Consider the following 18,307-nt stretch of genomic DNA (forward strand, 5'->3'; position numbering starts at 1 on the left):
TTTAGAATTATCAGCAGAAGATAACAAACGTTTTGTAGTGCGAAAGAAAAGTTTTTACTGTAGCACAGTCTCATTGACTTTGATATCAGTTGTAACTGAAGTGACACGACATCTTGACAAATAATGTGGGCAATTTACACATGGGAATAACATTGTTTACCTTTATACAAACATGCAACAATTCTCGTCGGAAAATATACTTTACGCTGTAAGGTATATCAGGAGTTCTGCCAGCTATGTTTTGTACTGTTGTAGAATAAATTTTTATGTAATTTGATAAATAATTCAGACAATGTAGTACAATGGCCAAATTAAACTTGTTGCCAAGTGCTACTTAACCTGTAAGTTATATTAGTAGTGCCAATTAAGTAAGCCATGTTTCTTTTAAAGTTGTAAAAAATTAGGTTGTGACAATAGCAACTTGTGTGTTTTTTGTTCGAAACCTGCATATTGTAATTAACAGTGTTGTCTTGGTGCAAAGTTCAAATTTGCTTTCACAATCATAGGTTTGTAATTATACTTGCATATAAAGGTAAGCAACCTCTTTGTGAATTGTACTCGAAATCCTTGCATTTTTTTGATAAAAACTTTTAGTTTGGTGCAAAGATCGTATTTTTTAAATACTGAGCTTTCCTCTCTGTGTGTGTGTAAGCTTCTTCCATCAATGTGTTTGCTCATGTTGAATTGAGCTGACCATTGTATGTCTTGCATTACATAGTTCTCCTTTCGTCTTACGAAAATACATAGTGTACATAATACAACATATTAACCAAGTCGTCCAATACGTCATTTTTCGTGAGGTTTGTTGTGACGATGATTCGAAAATTGTGGCATCAGTGTATAGAACACCAGTGAAATATAACTGCAGGTATGTTCCGGATTTAAAAGCTAAAATACTTGAGCGATAATGTCAATTACATTTTTATAGCGCAGAACATGATATATTATCATCTTCTACACCTAAAATTGTTCTTAGTGAGGTGAAGTGTTACTGAAAAACTTCTAAAAACGGCAGGCAATGAAAATTTAATCAATATACTACAAGTAACATAGCCTCTAGTAAGCCTAAGGTCAAAATGCCAACACCCTTTATATATTCTGAGAGGTACGAGTATTTTGGATATGAAAGTAATATTGTGATACTTGACATACACATTTTTTTTTGTTGTCCTTTCTTTTTCCCTGAACTAGTGCTTGTGACGTTTGTTTTGAGCATACTCTCATTTAGGCCTAAGATGAAATGTCAGCTACCTTTGTAGCATGTTATTATAGGTGATTCATGAATCACTGTAAGTTACACTCTTTATGTATTTTAGATGCGGAAATAATGTTGTGATACATGACATAAAACATTGTATGTGTGTATGTCACTGAGATATTTTTCTCACATACGTTATAGACTCACAAAAACATTCTAACACTTGGCATAACCAGTGTGTGAGCGTGCTGTGTGTTTGTGTTTGTGTTTATGTGTGTGTGTGTGTGTGTGTGAATGTGGGTGGTGCGTGAGCTTATGTATTTTTGATAAATAATACAAATCATTTGGGTGCTTTTGAACATGCCAGATACGTAATGAATGATAGTTTCATTGGCATTTTTTAATTCCCTGTCACCATGGTGTCTTATAAAGGGGACATGGCTTGTGACTTCATGGTTATTAAGGCTTAGATAATGTGCGACTCTTGTGACGTCATGATACTGATGTGATAGATAAGATGCAGTGGCTTGTTATGTAGCATGTCATGTCATGTGCTGAAGATAAGTGACCGCATGTAACATCGCTAGGGTTCAAGGAAAGTCAAAGTGGTCCAAAGTTGCCAAAGCCATTCTGCTTATATATGAATGACTGGGAAGTATAGTTATCCATTCAAGTTAATGGTGCTAAGTATTTTTTCAAAGTGCTTCATACCTACTCAAAACTAACTGGGATTATCCATCGTTACACTTAACTGGCAGTGCTAAAATGACCATGAGAACTTGCTCAGGTAATGAACTGCAAGTTGGCATGAATTAGTTCCATCCAGAACAGCACAATTGCAACTAATCTGGGAATATACTTTCTTGAGTAGTAGAGAGCGACTGGTAAGACATTAGAAAGTCCCAGAGGAGGTCGATAACTTGGCCCACTTCCATAGCAAATGAGATTGACTAAGAGTTATAAAATTACTTATATATACACAAAATATGAATTAGAGCCTACAAAGAAAGTTCACACCAGTTTCACCTTATCACTGTGATGAGATTAAGATGTCAACTATACTCCAAAAACTCTACACACCACCAGCAATTTAAAAGAATTATATATTAATTTTAATATATACTATCTAATGAAACATGATCTTCACGAACGGTAAATCATATGATGACTAAGGACGCTATCCACTACATGTACACAACACAACCTTGTACAATCAGTATCATTGTTGCAACACCACTATTAACTGAAGAGAGGTGTGTCAATCTGTCATTGTAAGGTAAGTATGAGTGAAAGCATGCTCCAACAACCACGCCTGAGGTGTCTTTGTACAGCAATTGTGACCAAACACTGTACACTATTAAGGAGTAGAGCAGCAATGCAACATTAGGATGAGTAGATATTGCTGAAATAAGTGGAAACTATGTACAGTAATAATTAGAATTAGTGTCAGTTCCATAATTAAATTCAACTGTAATGCCGATGTAGTGAAACCCGTTACAAATAGTGACCTTGCTACATCAAGTAGAATTCTTATTATATGTTGTATGTGTAGATATAATTGTAATATATGTTTAAGTATCGTGATTTAGATTTTAAGGTAACTGACAATCATTTAGATTAACTTCTATTTACATTTTATGTACTCCCCACACTAAAAGTAAGTCGTGTGAAGCACCAAAACGATCAGTGTAATGAGAAGCCTACCTTAGATATTAGGCTGGCCACACAACATATTGTAATCAGTGTACACTTATAAGTATGTAGTTTTTGCAATTTTAGCACGACAAGCCACTAGAACAGATAGATCAGCACCTATATATGAGAGAGCAACACTCTGTAAATTTAACTGTGACACAATTTCCTGTTCCCTACCCCACAAACTTCAACATTTACCTTGTAATACTTCAGTACTGTATATTTTAACCATGCACTATGCTCAATATTGACCATTGCATAAAAATGTTATTTACAATGTAAAACATATATGTTGCTCAATGTAAGTTGCTAGTGCTCAGTTATGGCACCATAACCTCATATCTTGTAGCAATGCAAGATTATGTTTTCTAATTATTGTGTGTAATACTGTCCACTGTCTAGAGTTTAGTTTACATTGGAAAGCAAGTGAAAAATTCTTTGTTGCACAACATAAATGAAACGTACCCATTTTAACAACTCTCAGGAAAAAATCCATTTAACCTGTAATTTTGTGTAGTTTAATTATTTATTGTGTTTAACATTAAGCATTGCGTAATGTGTAACTTCAACGTTAAGAAAAAAGTTTGATGCACAACACCATATACAAGTGATTGTATATTCGCCTACAATGTTTGGTTACATAAGAAACAGTGTCCCCTGCAGAAGATAGTCACTTATTTCCTGAAGATAGCCTAATTAGCAGAAAAGTAGTTCGAAATAAACAAAAATCATTAGAAGGAAAACACTGTAGTTATTATTAAACCTTAAAAACTCCGGGAATTTCGTAGCGAGCACTTTTCGGCGGTAAATCTGGCGGTCGACAGTGAATCTTTGGGTTCAAACATGCTGTGGTGGTCTCTTACCACCAGCGAGTTTGAAAGGGTTATTTGAGGGTGAGAGATCTTGTTTAGGGGCTGTCGCACTCGGAACTTTTCACAGGTCTATGATTCACGATTGGTAGTAATCAATCAGCGTACTGCATTCAGTGAGCTGTGCCACTGGCTTTGCAGTGCTGCTGTAACTTTATATGTTTCACATAAGAATAAACGCATGCTTAAGCTTTAATATTCCAGCGTACTCCACGCCATAGGTGGTTTCCTTAAAGCAAACACTTCAATATAGACTAGTTTCCAGTGGAACATGCGGACACAGCAGCACTCCACGGCATTGTAATGTAACAGATGAGACTCAAATATTGAAGTCTCCTTAGTCATCGTCATGAGACACAACTATCAATGTATTACACAATATACATCCAATAACTACTTTATTGTACCATGGGTGGACAGTCTCCTCGTAGATCACGAGGAAAAGCTAAAGAACGAGGTAATACTGTACGTTTTAGGAATATACTTGGTGTAAGCAGTAGTATAAGGTATAACATATCGCTGAGCTGTATTAGAGGCAAGAAGGCCAGAACCGCCATACATCGAACCATACACAGATCTCAGAAAGCTCATTAAATTTTGTTTCGAAGAAGAAATGAAATGGGAAACGAAAATATAAACAGATCTATTTTAATTTTGTGCGCACCATTATTTCAAAAACCAGAGTCATACGTAGATATTTAAGTGTAGTAGAGTAACTATAAATGTGATATGGTTCTAGAATTAGTAAACTCTGTGTGTTGTACTTGCAAATAATTCTGTATTTTAATGACACTGCAGCGCTTGGAAGTTTTCACCATCTTATACGAAAAGAGGTACAACAGAATTCAGAAATTTTTCCCAATTAAATGATATTACCCCCAAGAATGTAACAGTACTAAAATAAACTAAACTTCGTCCGAACAGACCTCGGAAAGCCCAACGGTACCGACCGGTCGCCGTATCATCCTCAGCCCACAGGCGTCACAGGATGCTGATATGGAGGGGCACACCGCTCTCCGGGCCGTATGTCACTTTACGAGACCTGAGCCGCTACTTCTCAATCAAATAACTCCTCAGTTTACCTCACAAGGGCTAAGTGCACCCCGCTTGCCAACAGCGCTGGACAGACCGGATGGTCGCCCATCCAAGTGCTAGCGCAGCCCGACAGCGGTTAACTTCGGTGATCAGACGGAAACCAGTGTCACCACTGCGGCAAGGTCGTTGACATTTGACAGTACTGAAATTTACAATGTATGTAAATAACATATTTCCTCCTTTTCAGCGGAGTTGTCCTATAGAACTGTAAAGATACTAAACCCGGGAACCTTCGTTCTTGCAACATTACGAGGTAACTGGAGAGACAATTCGAATTATTTTGAGAAAAACTGTCACTGGGGGACAGTATTTGTACTTTAATTCTGCCACCGATTGAATCTCTTAAAGATCTTTCTTCCGTTTTGCAGAGATTTTATTCGACTGTTTGTTACTGCGACCATAAATGCCACTTCCTTATTTTTCAACAGTCAGCAACTTCATTTTCTTTATACAGGTTTTTTATGTCAACCACGGCAGACTGATAAATGTTCGCGTTTTTCCGTAACTTCTAATGACTTCTTGGTAAGTATGAATGACTCCACGAGAAGGGAGCTTCAAAAGTTCTGAATGCCAGTCGAACAGTGGCGTAGCTCCAATTCAAGTGTCGAGAGATTCGCCAGTCACTCCTCTCGGCTTCTTTGAGCTCAACTACGCGTCCTTTTCTCAAATGCTGACATCTGTGTATATTGTTCATGTGCCTGTCTGCGAGGCATAGTTACTCTTCAACTGAGTACACGGAATGAGATTTGTGAAAACTGTGCCCTGGTATCGACATATCCTCCGTTTACTCTGCTTGACAGCTGCGAGGCGAAACTGCGCTGTAGCATCACACATTCATCCACTGGCCGCCAAAGTGTACAGTTTTGAATTTTCCGTCTATACCTGCATGAATATAAGTTTTTGGCCAGTTTGCATAACTCCTTCGCGGTGTGCCTTTTTTTTCTTAGGGTGTGTTTACGGAGTTCCAAACTAGCTGGAACTCCCTATACTGATTATATAACTGAGTTCACTGTGGTTACTTTGTGTCTTGTATTGCCATTCTTTCTTACCAGCGCTTCCAACATATTGAACAGTGTGATGCCAAGTACAGCTACAATCGCAATATCTTTTCTTCGCCAGGTTCTTGCATTTCTTATAACATGATGGAAACACAGCTGCCTTTCGATTTCACGTTAATCGTATCAGTATCGACTGTAGGTTTCTTTAAATATTTAAATTCTTTCAAGTAAAAAAAGTATATTTGAATTTTTGGAACATTTACTCTTACTTACTTATAGAAAACAGTGTTTATCTATGTTCTCGATGGACTTTCATGTAAAAAGTAAATGATGTATTTCGTTCTGCTCAGGCCTTACTTCACCTCCTTCCCTAGTAAGAACAACCTCTGCCTGGTATCCTAGAACTGTAACTAACGGGCCTCGGTGATCTTTGAGGTCAAGCACTGGCACTCGCTGCAGTGGTGTTTCATCGTTGAGCCAAAATTTAGTGTACCTCTCCATGACGCAGTCTTGGCAAGCAGACATAGTTTTCCCGTATATTTCGTGGTTCACGTGAGACTCCGTGACTCTTCTGCCTCCATTCGTCGACGTATCCACATATGCATTAAATGCAGTAGTATTTGTCCCACATAGGCTGACAGTTCACAATAGTCCAAGCCATTTTTACCGGCTTTGTAAGGTGCTGCTCCGTATTATTTATTTATTTGTACTTAATTATTACTTTTTGTATTCTGGCTGGATGGAAAACTACTTACATTCGTCATGCGCCAGTTTTGGAGTTCGACCTTACGCCCGCAGGACATGCACCGATAACTAAACTTCTGGCAGTGTGCTTGTGACTCATGCCCTATCTATTTTCCTGTATTGCTCTTCACAGTCCAGTCGCATTAATGTGATCACCTCTCAAAAGCCTGAATAACTGCTTTTTGCAGCGCGGACGTTTGGGAAAAGAGTCATTGCGGCTCTGGAAGATACCTACAGGAATGTGGAGCCATGCCGACTCCAGTACGATGGCCAGCTGCGTTAGGTTTCTCGGATGACGATCCATGTCGTGAACAGCCCGATCGAGGTAGTTCCACAGATTCTCGTCTGGCTTTACCGAGCGGTGTAGCGCCCTGGTTAGCACACTTTCGTATTCGTGAGGACAACAGTTGAAACCCGCGTCCGGCCTTTTTGATTTAGGATTTACATGATTTCCCTAAATCGCTTAAGGCAACTGCCGGGATGGAATGATCATATAAAATTAATTGTTGGTAATGTGGGTACCAGGTTGAGACTCATTGGGAGAGTCCTTAGAAAATGTAGTCCATTAACAAAGGAGGTGGCTTACAAAACACTCGTTCGACCTACACTTGAGTATTGCTCATCAGTGTGGGATCCGTATCAGATCGGGTTGACGGAGGAGATAGAGAAGATCCAAAGAAGGGCGGCGCGTTTCGTCACAGGGTTATTTGGTAACCGTGATAGCGTTACGGAGATGTTTAGCAAACTCAAGTGGCAGACTCTGCAAGAGAGGCGCTCTGCATCGCGGTGTAGCTTGCTCGCCAGGTTTCGAGAGGGTGCGTTTCTGGATGAGGTATCGAATATATTGCTTCCCCCTACTTATACGTCCCGAGGAGATCACGAATGTAAAATTAGAGAGATTCGAGCGCGCACGGAGGCTTTCAGACAGTCGTTCTTCCCGCGAACCATACGCGACTGGAACAGAAAAGGGACCGAGCGAGGTGGCGCAGTGGTTAGCACACTGGACTCGCATTCGGGAGGACGACGGTTCAATCCCGTCTCCAGCCATCCTGATTTAGGTTTTCCGTGATTTCCCTAAATCGTTTCAGGCAAATGCCGGGATGGTTCCTTTGAAAGGGCACGGCCGATTTCCTTCCGAATCCTTCCCTAACCCGAGCTTGCGCTCCGTCTCTAATGACCTCGTTGTCGACGGGACGTTAAACACTAATCACCACCACCACCACCAGAAAAGGGAGGTACTGACAGTGGCACGTAAAGTGCCCTCCGCCACACACCGTTGGGTGGCTTGCGGAGTATAAATGTAGATGTAGATGTAGATGGTTCCTTCGGAAGGTCACAGCCACTTTCCCCCTCCCTAATCTGAGCTTGTGTTCCATCTCTAATGACCTCGTTGCCGACGGGACGTTAAACAGTGATCTCCTCCTCCTCGACTGGGTTTAAATTTGGGGAGTCAGGTGCCGCAAGGAGTATGATAAACTAATACCGGTGCTCTTGGAATACTCACGTACACAGCAAGCTGTGTGACACATTGCATTTTACTGCTGGTACATGCCATCGAGCCTAAGCAAAAACAAACTGCGTGTACGGGTGACATGGTCCCCAAGAATAGATGCGTATTTATGTTGATCCATCGTGCTTTACATAATGACAAGATAACCCAAGGAATGCCACGAATCATTCTCTGGACCACAATGATCCTCCGTCCGGCCTGGACCCTTCCTACGGTTGTTGCAGGGCTGTACAGACCAACAGCCATCTGCCTGATGGAGCATAAGACGCGATTCAACTAAAAAGGCCACGTGTCACCACTCAGTGGACGTCCAGTTGCTTCACTAGCGTCCAAATTCCAGCCTTCATCACCGATAAACAGCAATCAGCATGGGTGCATGATCCAGGCGCTTGCTGCAGAGGCCCATACGCAGAAGCGTCCTCTGTAAGGCTTTCGAGGAGACACTATTGGTAACCCCTAGGTTCACTTGGATGGTCAGTTGCTCAACAGCTGCACGTCTGTTTTCCCTTACACATCTCCGCAGCCGTTATTCACCCCTGCCAAGTGGTGCACCGCAGTTGCCTCAGCGTTGATTTTCGATAGTGCCATTATACCATACACAGTATACACTGACCACGACGTCATGCAAACATTTTACAAGCGTAGCCGTTTCTGAAATGTTTTCACCACTTACCCCTTTGGAAGTCAGGTAAATCACTCCATAACATTACGATAATGACCGCACAGTTTAGCACGTCTTCCGATACACTTTCTGCCAACGCTGCTACCTGCGGTCTGTGAACGAGTACTTCACGCTGACGTCTAACATATGCCGTGGTCACATCAATGTGGCCAGACCGTGTATAACCCAGTTCCTCCCACAATATTCTAATAATAAAGAAGAGGTTACAACATGTGAACCCTTTTGTACGACACCATTAATTTATTTCACTTTCATTTCAAATATCACGTCCCTGCTTGTTCTGATCGCACTCACTACAAGTACAGTACAGTCACTCACAGATCACAAGCTTATACCAATTTACGATTGCCGATTCCTTGCAGTATGGTTGCCTTTTAATTATATAGCAGATCCTCTTATACGAAATTAATCCTGTGCTTCGTACTTATTGTCTTAAAACCACGGTCGCTTTTCTCTCATATATACGGGTCCTACTCGTGTGATGGCTCTGGCGCGACTGACGCACTCCTTCAGACCAAGCGATCTCTAGGCGCCAACCTGTTCCTTATACAACTATGGGGCAGCCATCGGGCTGCGCTGTAAGAAAGAAGCGTAAGGGTACATTTCGTCTGTTATGTACGGAACTGATAATTGTACTCTTACGTTCTTCAACTAATTGCTTTCAAAACCCATGTGAAATAACGATTTTTCAAAATAAGAGAATAACCTCCAATTACTGAAAAGGAAAATTCCCCACCAGGTGAAAAATAACCAGAAATTGCCATGGTTTCCTCATAGCTTGGAAACATAGGACTTTCTTTTTCAAAATTTGTACTTCACATATACCACATTCAGCCATCACTTTTCTTTTTTACATTTACAAAGATACGTTCAATTTCAGATTCTACAGAACTATTCAGACACGAAAAGATCAAATTGCAAGTTACAACGACGTTTCGTTCCAGTCCACTTCAAAATTTATAAAAGGGCACGCACAAAGAAAAATATATAGTGAGACATTTCTCAGAATTCTTCACCCCACATTTCGTTATTCACATTAACCAAATAGCACATTCAAGTAAGTCTTTTAGTAAAAAAAAAGTGTGTGTATGACAACAAATCTGGAAATCAATAAATTTTATCATATCATTCAAGTACGGTATGCCACAAATACGTACCTTTTTTTCACGGCCCCGCTTCATTTGCTTATCTTAATGCTTGTGAAGTCTCGTAAACATGAATGACATTTAGTAAGATATAAAGAGAAAATTTCAGTTTGCTAAAAAAATACCACAAATAAGAAAAAAAATAGCTTCGTGCATTCATCTTTACACTGCGCAGATAAACACACAGAGAGACACTACTGAGGTATCAAACAGGACCTGCACACACGCACATACTAAATCACTGTGATGCACCGCAAACTCACTCTCCTCTCACGCCGATCTGGTTTAGAGCTGCGTCACAGACACAACAGCTATAATCTGTTCATCATAAGAATAAACCTGATGTGAGCATACACAAACGCGATGATTGGTCAGAAGCCTTAGTACTAGTACACTGGTGTTGTTACGTTCTTGGAAGTAGGTCCTACTTATGTATTAGATATCTTATTATGAAGTTATGTTAAACGAAACTTTAAGATATTCAATGTACACTCCTGGAAATGGAAAAAAGAACGCATTGACACCGGTGTGTCAGACCCACCATACTTGCTCCGGACACTGCGAGAGGGCTGTACAAGCAATGATCACACGCACGGCACAGCGGACACACCAGGAACCGCGGTGTTGGCCGTCGAATGGCGCTAGCTGCGCAGCATTTGTGCACCGCCGCCGTCAGTGTCAGCCAGTTAGCCGTGGCATACGGAGCTGCATCGCAGTCTTTAACACTGGTAGCATGCCGCGACAGCGTGGACGTGAACCGTATGTGCAGTTGACGGACTTTGAGCGAGGGCGTATAGTGGGCATGCGGGAGGCCGGGTGGACGTACCGCCGAATTGCTCAACACGTGGGGCGTGAGGTCTCCACAGTACATCGATGTTGTCGCCAGTGGTCGGCGGAAGGTGCACGTGCCCGTCGACCTGGGACCGGACCGCAGCGACGCACGGATGCACGCCAAGACCGTAGGATCCTACGCAGTGCCGTAGGGGACCGCACCGCCACTTCCCAGCAAATTAGGGACACTGTTGCTCCTGGGGTATCGGCGAGGACCATTCGCAACCGTCTCCATGAAGCTGGGCTACGGTCCCGCACACCGTTAGGCCGTCTTCCGCTCACGCCCCAACATCGTGCAGCCCGCCTCCAGTGGTGTCGCGACAGGCGTGAATGGAGGGACGAATGGAGACGTGTCGTCTTCAGCGATGAGAGTCGCTTCTGCCTTGGTGCCAATGATGGTCGTATGCGTGTTTGGCGCCGTGCAGGTGAGCGCCACAATCAGGACTGCATACGACCGAGGCACACAGGGCCAACACCCGGCATCATGGTGTGGGGAGCGATCTCCTACACTGGCCGTACACCACTGGTGATCGTCGAGGGGACACTGAATAGTGCACGGTACATCCAAACCGTCATCGAACCCATCGTTCTACCATTCCTAGACCGGCAAGGGAACTTGCTGTTCCAACAGGACAATGCACGTCCGCATGTATCCCGTGCCACCCAACGTGCTCTAGAAGGTGTAAGTCAACTACCCTGGCCAGTAAGATCTCCGGATCTGTCCCCCATTGAGCATGTTTGGGACTGGATGAAGCGTCGTCTCACGCGGTCTGCACGTCCAGCACGAACGCTGGTCCAGCTGAGGCGCCAGGTGGAAATGGCATGGCAAGCCGTTCCACAGGACTACATCCAGCATCTCTACGATCGTCTCCATGGGAGAATAGCAGCCTGCATTGCTGCGAAGGGTGGATATACACTGTACTAGTGCCGACATTGTGCATGCTCTGTTGCCTGTGTCTATGTGCCTGTGGTTCTGTCAGTGTGATCATGTGATGTATCTGACCCCAGGAATGTGTCAATAAAGTTTCCCCTTCCTGGGACAATGAATTCACGGTGTTCTTATTTCAATTTCCAGGAGTGTATTAACAGCCATCAACGCTTTTCTTAATCACGCTTTAGCCCCGTAGTTTTTATTTCAAAAATCGTGTACAGTCATAGCCTTTGCAGCGTTGGGCTCTGATTATCGCGTTGTTAATGAAATAGGCTGTTCTTAATGGGTTTTTTCATAAATTTACGATGATAATCGGATTTGAAGTTTTTCCAGCGATCTATATAATGCAGTTGAAAAACCAACAACCACTGAACGTGTAGTGCAGTCGGTAGCGTGCCGGCACGGTAGCTCAGCATGTTCGGTCAGAGAGTTGGTTGGTCTCTGTAATAAAAAAAACTGAGTGGAAGGATCAACAAAACGAACTTGAACGGATGTCATGTGACGTCGGCAACGACCAAACACCACGATCATAAAAAAAAAATCTCCCTAGCATTATTTTTTTCCTCATTCAATGTGGATTACCTACATCTCGAAAGTATAAAACTCATCATCATTTTTTATGAATAATGCTCGTCTTCTTGTTTCTAATTACATGTTGGGCGCGAAATTCCTGTTTCCATTTCAAATACAAATTCTTAATTATCGATATTTTATGAAGGACTGTTCATAAAAGTTGTTTAAGTTAAGAAAACATAAGAATTTAATTTTTTAAGGCAATAATGAAAGACCAAATCCTTTTTACTTGGACTATGTGCATCGTTTTATAACACAGAGGTATATAAGAATCGTAGAAACATGAAAAGCCATCATTTTCACAGCATCGAGCATATCATACAAATGCTCCATTTTTACATTTGCTACTGTACCATTACAACATGAACCAAACGGAACTGATCTGGAGGCAAGCTGTGGGATTTGGCCCGAGAAGTAACAAGACTGTTAAGCTGCCAGACGCACTTGAACTAACGCACGCAGCTTCTTCACACGTGACTGCCGAACGCTGGCGGGATGTAGAACGGCTCGTCATAAAAGAAAAAGAGAAAATGCTGCGCCTGGTTGGTTTCGTGGATTCTGTTGTTGACAGACTCGTTATCAACGTAGCAGGTGACAGTTGAAGAACTGAAATGTATTTCTCGGATTCGGATAAGGAAGGAGCTAATAGATCTTCAGTGGCTTCAATATTCAATTATACTTTGAAATCCGTCAATACTCTCTTACGTTACACACAGCTTATGCAGAAAAATTACCCTGTCGTTAAGTCAGGAATTTTCATCATTCTTGTTTTTAATTACAATAGTAAGTTAGCTAAAAACGATAACGTGTTCGTCTAGTAGTCTAAGGAGCGTATTGTGGGAGATTTGCAATTTATTATTTCATTCTGCTTAAACATAAAATAACATTCGAAGCTGTATTGCTCCTCTGCTCGTCTGGTGTTACGTATGAACTGCAGTTGGCCGGTCAGTGCCGTCCTAGTTAAATGCGCCGGCAAAGGTGTTGGCCCGTATTACTGCCCATACGATGTGCGCGTAACGCACAGCAAAATACGTACCTTATTATCGTACTTGACAGTACTCGACACAGCTTGGATGCAGTCCCACGTGAAGCTGAAATCCAGTGTGAGGTTCCAGCAAACGCGGAAGAATACATAGTGCATTGTTTACATCAGTTTTATTCTTATGATGAACGGATTATAGTCAATAGCTGGCCAGTACGTGCTGTTGTCAGTTAATGAGGGTGATGTTCGTGTTCGCTGAATTCTCCCCCTCCTATCCTTTGCTTTAGTCACTGCTCAATGTCTCGCCCAACGGCCAGCCAGCAGCATAGCCGAGCGGTTCTAGGCGCTTCAGTCCGGAACCGTGCAGCTGCTACGGTCACAGGTTCGAATCCTGCCTCTGACATGAATGTGTGTGATGTCCTTAGGTTAGTTGGGTTTAAGTAGTTCTACGTCTAGGGGACTGATGACCTCAGATGTTAAGTCCCATAGTGCTCAGATCCATTTGAACCCAACGGCCAGGTTCCTCTCCGCAGCACCATTCTGCAGTCAAATGCCGCGACTCCTTCTGATGGCTCTCGACGTGTAACAACACATCACGCTATTTGAGCCACAGCTTCTTCTAGTGATTTCTCTGCAGCTACTCGCACCCGTCACAGCCCCTAGCAAGTGTCGCATGTGCCGGGACCACTCTTTCTATCTTTTAAATCGCTGCGCTTTAACGGAACTGTTTAAGTAAGTGGCTGCGTAACTGAATACGCTCAAAGCAACCTATTTTAGAGTAAGTCACTAAATTACACACAGTCCTAATTTCTGGATATTGTCCATCACTCGAGTCGCAATAAACACCCAAAATTAGTCGAATATATCGACAAATTATTGACATTGTTACTGACTCTTACATAATATCACGCTAAATTATTGGTTCAACATGGCTATTTTCCTCTTCTTCCTCTTATGGGGCTGACAGATCTCTGGCAAAATATTTCTTTACATTCTCAATATGTTCATTGCCATGGTGCTTAGCATTTCTATACTCTTTAAGTTCCATTGCGTTTGGGCAGTTCAGTAATATAACTTTATATGGTCCCTTAAGTAAATGATGGAACTTTATTTATGTCATGATCATCCTTCTTTGACCGAAGATGTGTACACATTAACACCACATCCCCAACCTCGTAAATAATAAGATGCACCAGTTTATCATACTGACTCTTTCTTGCTTCAGATCTTCTAATAAGAGTTTGTTCAGTCCTCTCGATCCTTTCCTTCCATTTAACGTCTTTATCTGTGGTTTGTTAAGGTATCACTTATTATACTGTCTCAAACTTGGTTACATAGTATTTCCACTGGAGTCATGTCAAATCATGAGGGACATTGCTGAGAACCTCTTCAATTTTATGTTATACCATAGAAGTTAATCTTTATTGACATATCTCACAATCCTTTAATTATTTTCTTATTCGCCTCACCATATTAAAAACTGACATTCTCCTCGATGATTTTCCATACATTTCTTCGGACCAAATGCCCACAGTTAAGGTGGGTGTACCATACGAGATTTCTATAACTCTTCGTTTCCTTTGTTTCTGTGCTACATTATGTCATCACACACAAAGTAATACATTTTGATTCTAACTTCACCGGCAATACTATATTTTCTCGTGACTAACACTAGATTTTCATTTTAGTTTTGCTCTCTACTGATGTACTTTATTATTTGTCGTAATACTTCTTCATTCTTAACCCCTTTTGTAAGACAAACACTATTTTCCCTCGGCTGAAGCGGTGTTGGGTCTCTCTAGGACAAACGTAATAGTGCATCCGGTACTATTTATTACGTACCTGGCATGTTATGAATATCAAAATCAAATCCCTGCAGAGGAAGCATGCACACAATCAGTCTGCTGTGACGAAGTCGACATGATAACTGAAATGAGAGGGGCTTCTGATCTGTTACAACAATTCCTTATCGCTCAACCAGGTAGTACCTAAACTTTGTGAATCCGAACATTACTGCCAATGTTCCCTTATCAGTTGTGGAGTACTTTTGAACGTGGTCGTTTAATACCCGATTTGCTCATCATTTAATTTTTCTGCTTGTATTGCGTAAATGTTTCCTTCTTCTTCCCTAGCTGTTTGAGGCCGCTCCATATATGTTTGACGTCGGGCCAATCCTGAAACCCCTGTATGTTCCTCTCACTCTCGGCCGGTTCCGTATCACTTCTCAGCCTCCATCTCTCATCTCTATCTTCACGTTAACTCCACTGTTCTTCCCTTAATCCATCGGTCCTTCCTTACGTGGTATCTGAAAACAGCACCGCCGCGTCCTATACCTCATCTGTTTCTCCGTTCATTTCTCCATTCTTGTTCAAAAATGGTTCAAATGGCTCTGAGCACAATGGGACTTAACTTCTGAGGTCATTAGTCCCCTAGAACTTAGGACTACGTAAACCTAACTAACGTAAGGACATCACACACATCCATTCCCGAGGCAGGATTTGAACCTGCGACCGTAGCGATCGCGCAGTTCCAGACTGTAGGGCCTAGAACCGCTCGGCCACTCCGACCGGCTCCATTCTTGTTCATTGAGCATCCCGCGATGCGGTGTTACCTGTCTTTGCACTTCTGGCTGCCTGTCGTCACGTTATAATAGCGCAAATATGATCTAAGCCTGCTCCACTGAGTCAATAACGTTCCTATTAAATGGCTACATACTTCACATTGGGATCGGCCTACTATCCATCGCACCATATTTCGCTAACCGTAGGGTGTTTCGAGATGTCTGTTTCTCTCCAATTACTTTACAAGAACTTATCTTAAGTTCCATCCATTGTCCAGCTATATAGGCGATTACACATAGAAATTAGAATATCGTCATGTTTACTCTTGAACCAATATTTGTTTAGCAACTTTTTTTTAAAATTCTGCGTACTTCAAGCGTTTCTTTTCTAGCCACGTATCCCAGTTATTTGCTTCGCTTCCATTTAATTTATGGTGTCAGCAACTTTTGTTTTATTACTCTATATTCCTGGCAGTAACCAGTGGAAATTTCTTATGAATAAAGAGGGATGTTACTTGCGTTTGGTATGTAGTTTACTGAATTTAAAACTATGTATAAATTTCACATGGGGCATCTTGGCCACTATTGCAGTTCGGCCACTTGCTGACTTTGCCTCACTGCGTAGTTTTCTATTGACTGCCTGTTTAACCTGCTATTCAGTAGCTTCTTGTACTTTGTGTACTTCTCCTACCACTTAGTTCGTGACTTCTACATTCTGCTCCATCTGCTTTACACTTTTACTAGTTTCCTCTTGCCTTTGCACAGTCATATTTACCAGAGCAGCTACCGCAACTACTTTCTATCGTTACATTCTCATACTGCTGTCTTTGATGTTCCTTTATTTTCTTAATTGCTGTTTCCGCTTTTGCTAGTTGTGATTTTACTTCTTAGCTTATTTCATTTTTCTTCCTTTGTTTCTTTATTTTTTCATCCACCCTTCCCTACCACGTTTCAAATATTTCCTTGATATTCTCCTCTTGTTTCTCCAATTTTTATTAAGTGCCATTGATGACTCGATTACTTCGTTTAACGCTTTATTTTCTTTAATATCTTCCTTCTGTTCCTTTAGAATTTTCGTCAGTGCTTCCATTAATTTTTCTAGATCTATACCAGTTCTTACCCTTGTTTTTGGCATTTCTGCAGACCTGTCATACCCAAACTCTTTGCTCGCTACTTTTCTTCTGCGGCTTTCTGTTCTGGATGCATTCCTGTTTCCCACGTTTATTGTTTGGGGTGCGGCTAAGTTTCCGGCACTTTCCTGTACTGTGCTGTTCTGAAAGGAGAATTCAGTCCAGCCACTGCTCATACATTCCTCTCCATTATATTTCCTCCCGTTTAATTTCAATTTCTGGTAACAGTTATTTTTCTTCCTCTAAATTCGATTCATAATCGTCCTTATCTGATACACGCTCCCTTTTTACCTCATCTGTGCGCAGTTTTGGCTCTATTTTTGCAGCTTAAAGTTTATTGTAACGTTCCAGGAATATTATAAAATTTCTATAAATGTATAAAGTTCTGGAATACCATTTCTCGTCACACGCAGTTTGAATCACTTTCTAGCCTGCGCTGCTCTGTTAAAGTATTTCTACAGTGATAATTTTGAGTAATGGTCGACAGCAATTTTCCACACTTATATTCTACATTTTCTACTGTTGCTGGCTGCTGTACTTCTGGCTGCTGCTGTGATGAGGCATCTGCTTGATCCTTTGTCTCGTTCTGTGATGTGGCTCCTTCTTCTTTCTTGTAGCAATTGTTCCGTCGTATCCAAATGTTTGAAAACTGCTCTTGCACTCGTTCCACTTTTCCTACGATCCCCTCTGAAGATCTGAGCAGTTCGTGTTGTTGTGTCGTCACGCGTCAAAAGTAATTTGGGATCTTATTTTTCTCTCCATGCCTGCATCCGAAGACTTAAACAGTTCGGTGTTGTCGCGCGGCCCCTAATGTAATGTGTCACCCGTATTATTTGTTGATTTATACTTAATTGTTACTTGATACCATTTGGCTGGTTGGAAAACTGGACGTCGGACGTTCATAAGTAGCTAGTTTTTGAGGATGATCTTTATCCCAAGGTACAGTAGCTCACACAATTCGCGAGACCCTCGCGTAATCGTTATGCTCAATTGCAAAGCTTTGTTGTCTGGTACAGAGCGTAACAGACAGGGAGAGACAATGCTACCAACATAGTAACATGAGTAACCAGTACATCTTACACTAAATGAAAGCTGAGAGGAAAGCAGTTGTGTACGACGATCACAGCTAGGAAAACAACTCACGCATTTTTTTCTGCAGTGGACATCATGAACGGATTTTCAATCTGCTTTGCACGTTTCACCAGGGAATTATACACTAAAATACTCACGAATGACACGTTCTTCTGTACATCCCTTTTGTCGTTGATTCAGTGAAAGGAGACCTTAATAAACGTTAAGCTGTTAAATTCGTCCGAGAAACATTATTCTGACATTCCTAACACATTATAATGGAAAAGGTACTT

Source organism: Schistocerca cancellata, chromosome 4 (assembly GCF_023864275.1).
Source record: "Schistocerca cancellata isolate TAMUIC-IGC-003103 chromosome 4, iqSchCanc2.1, whole genome shotgun sequence".
NCBI lineage: Eukaryota > Metazoa > Arthropoda > Insecta > Orthoptera > Acrididae > Schistocerca > Schistocerca cancellata.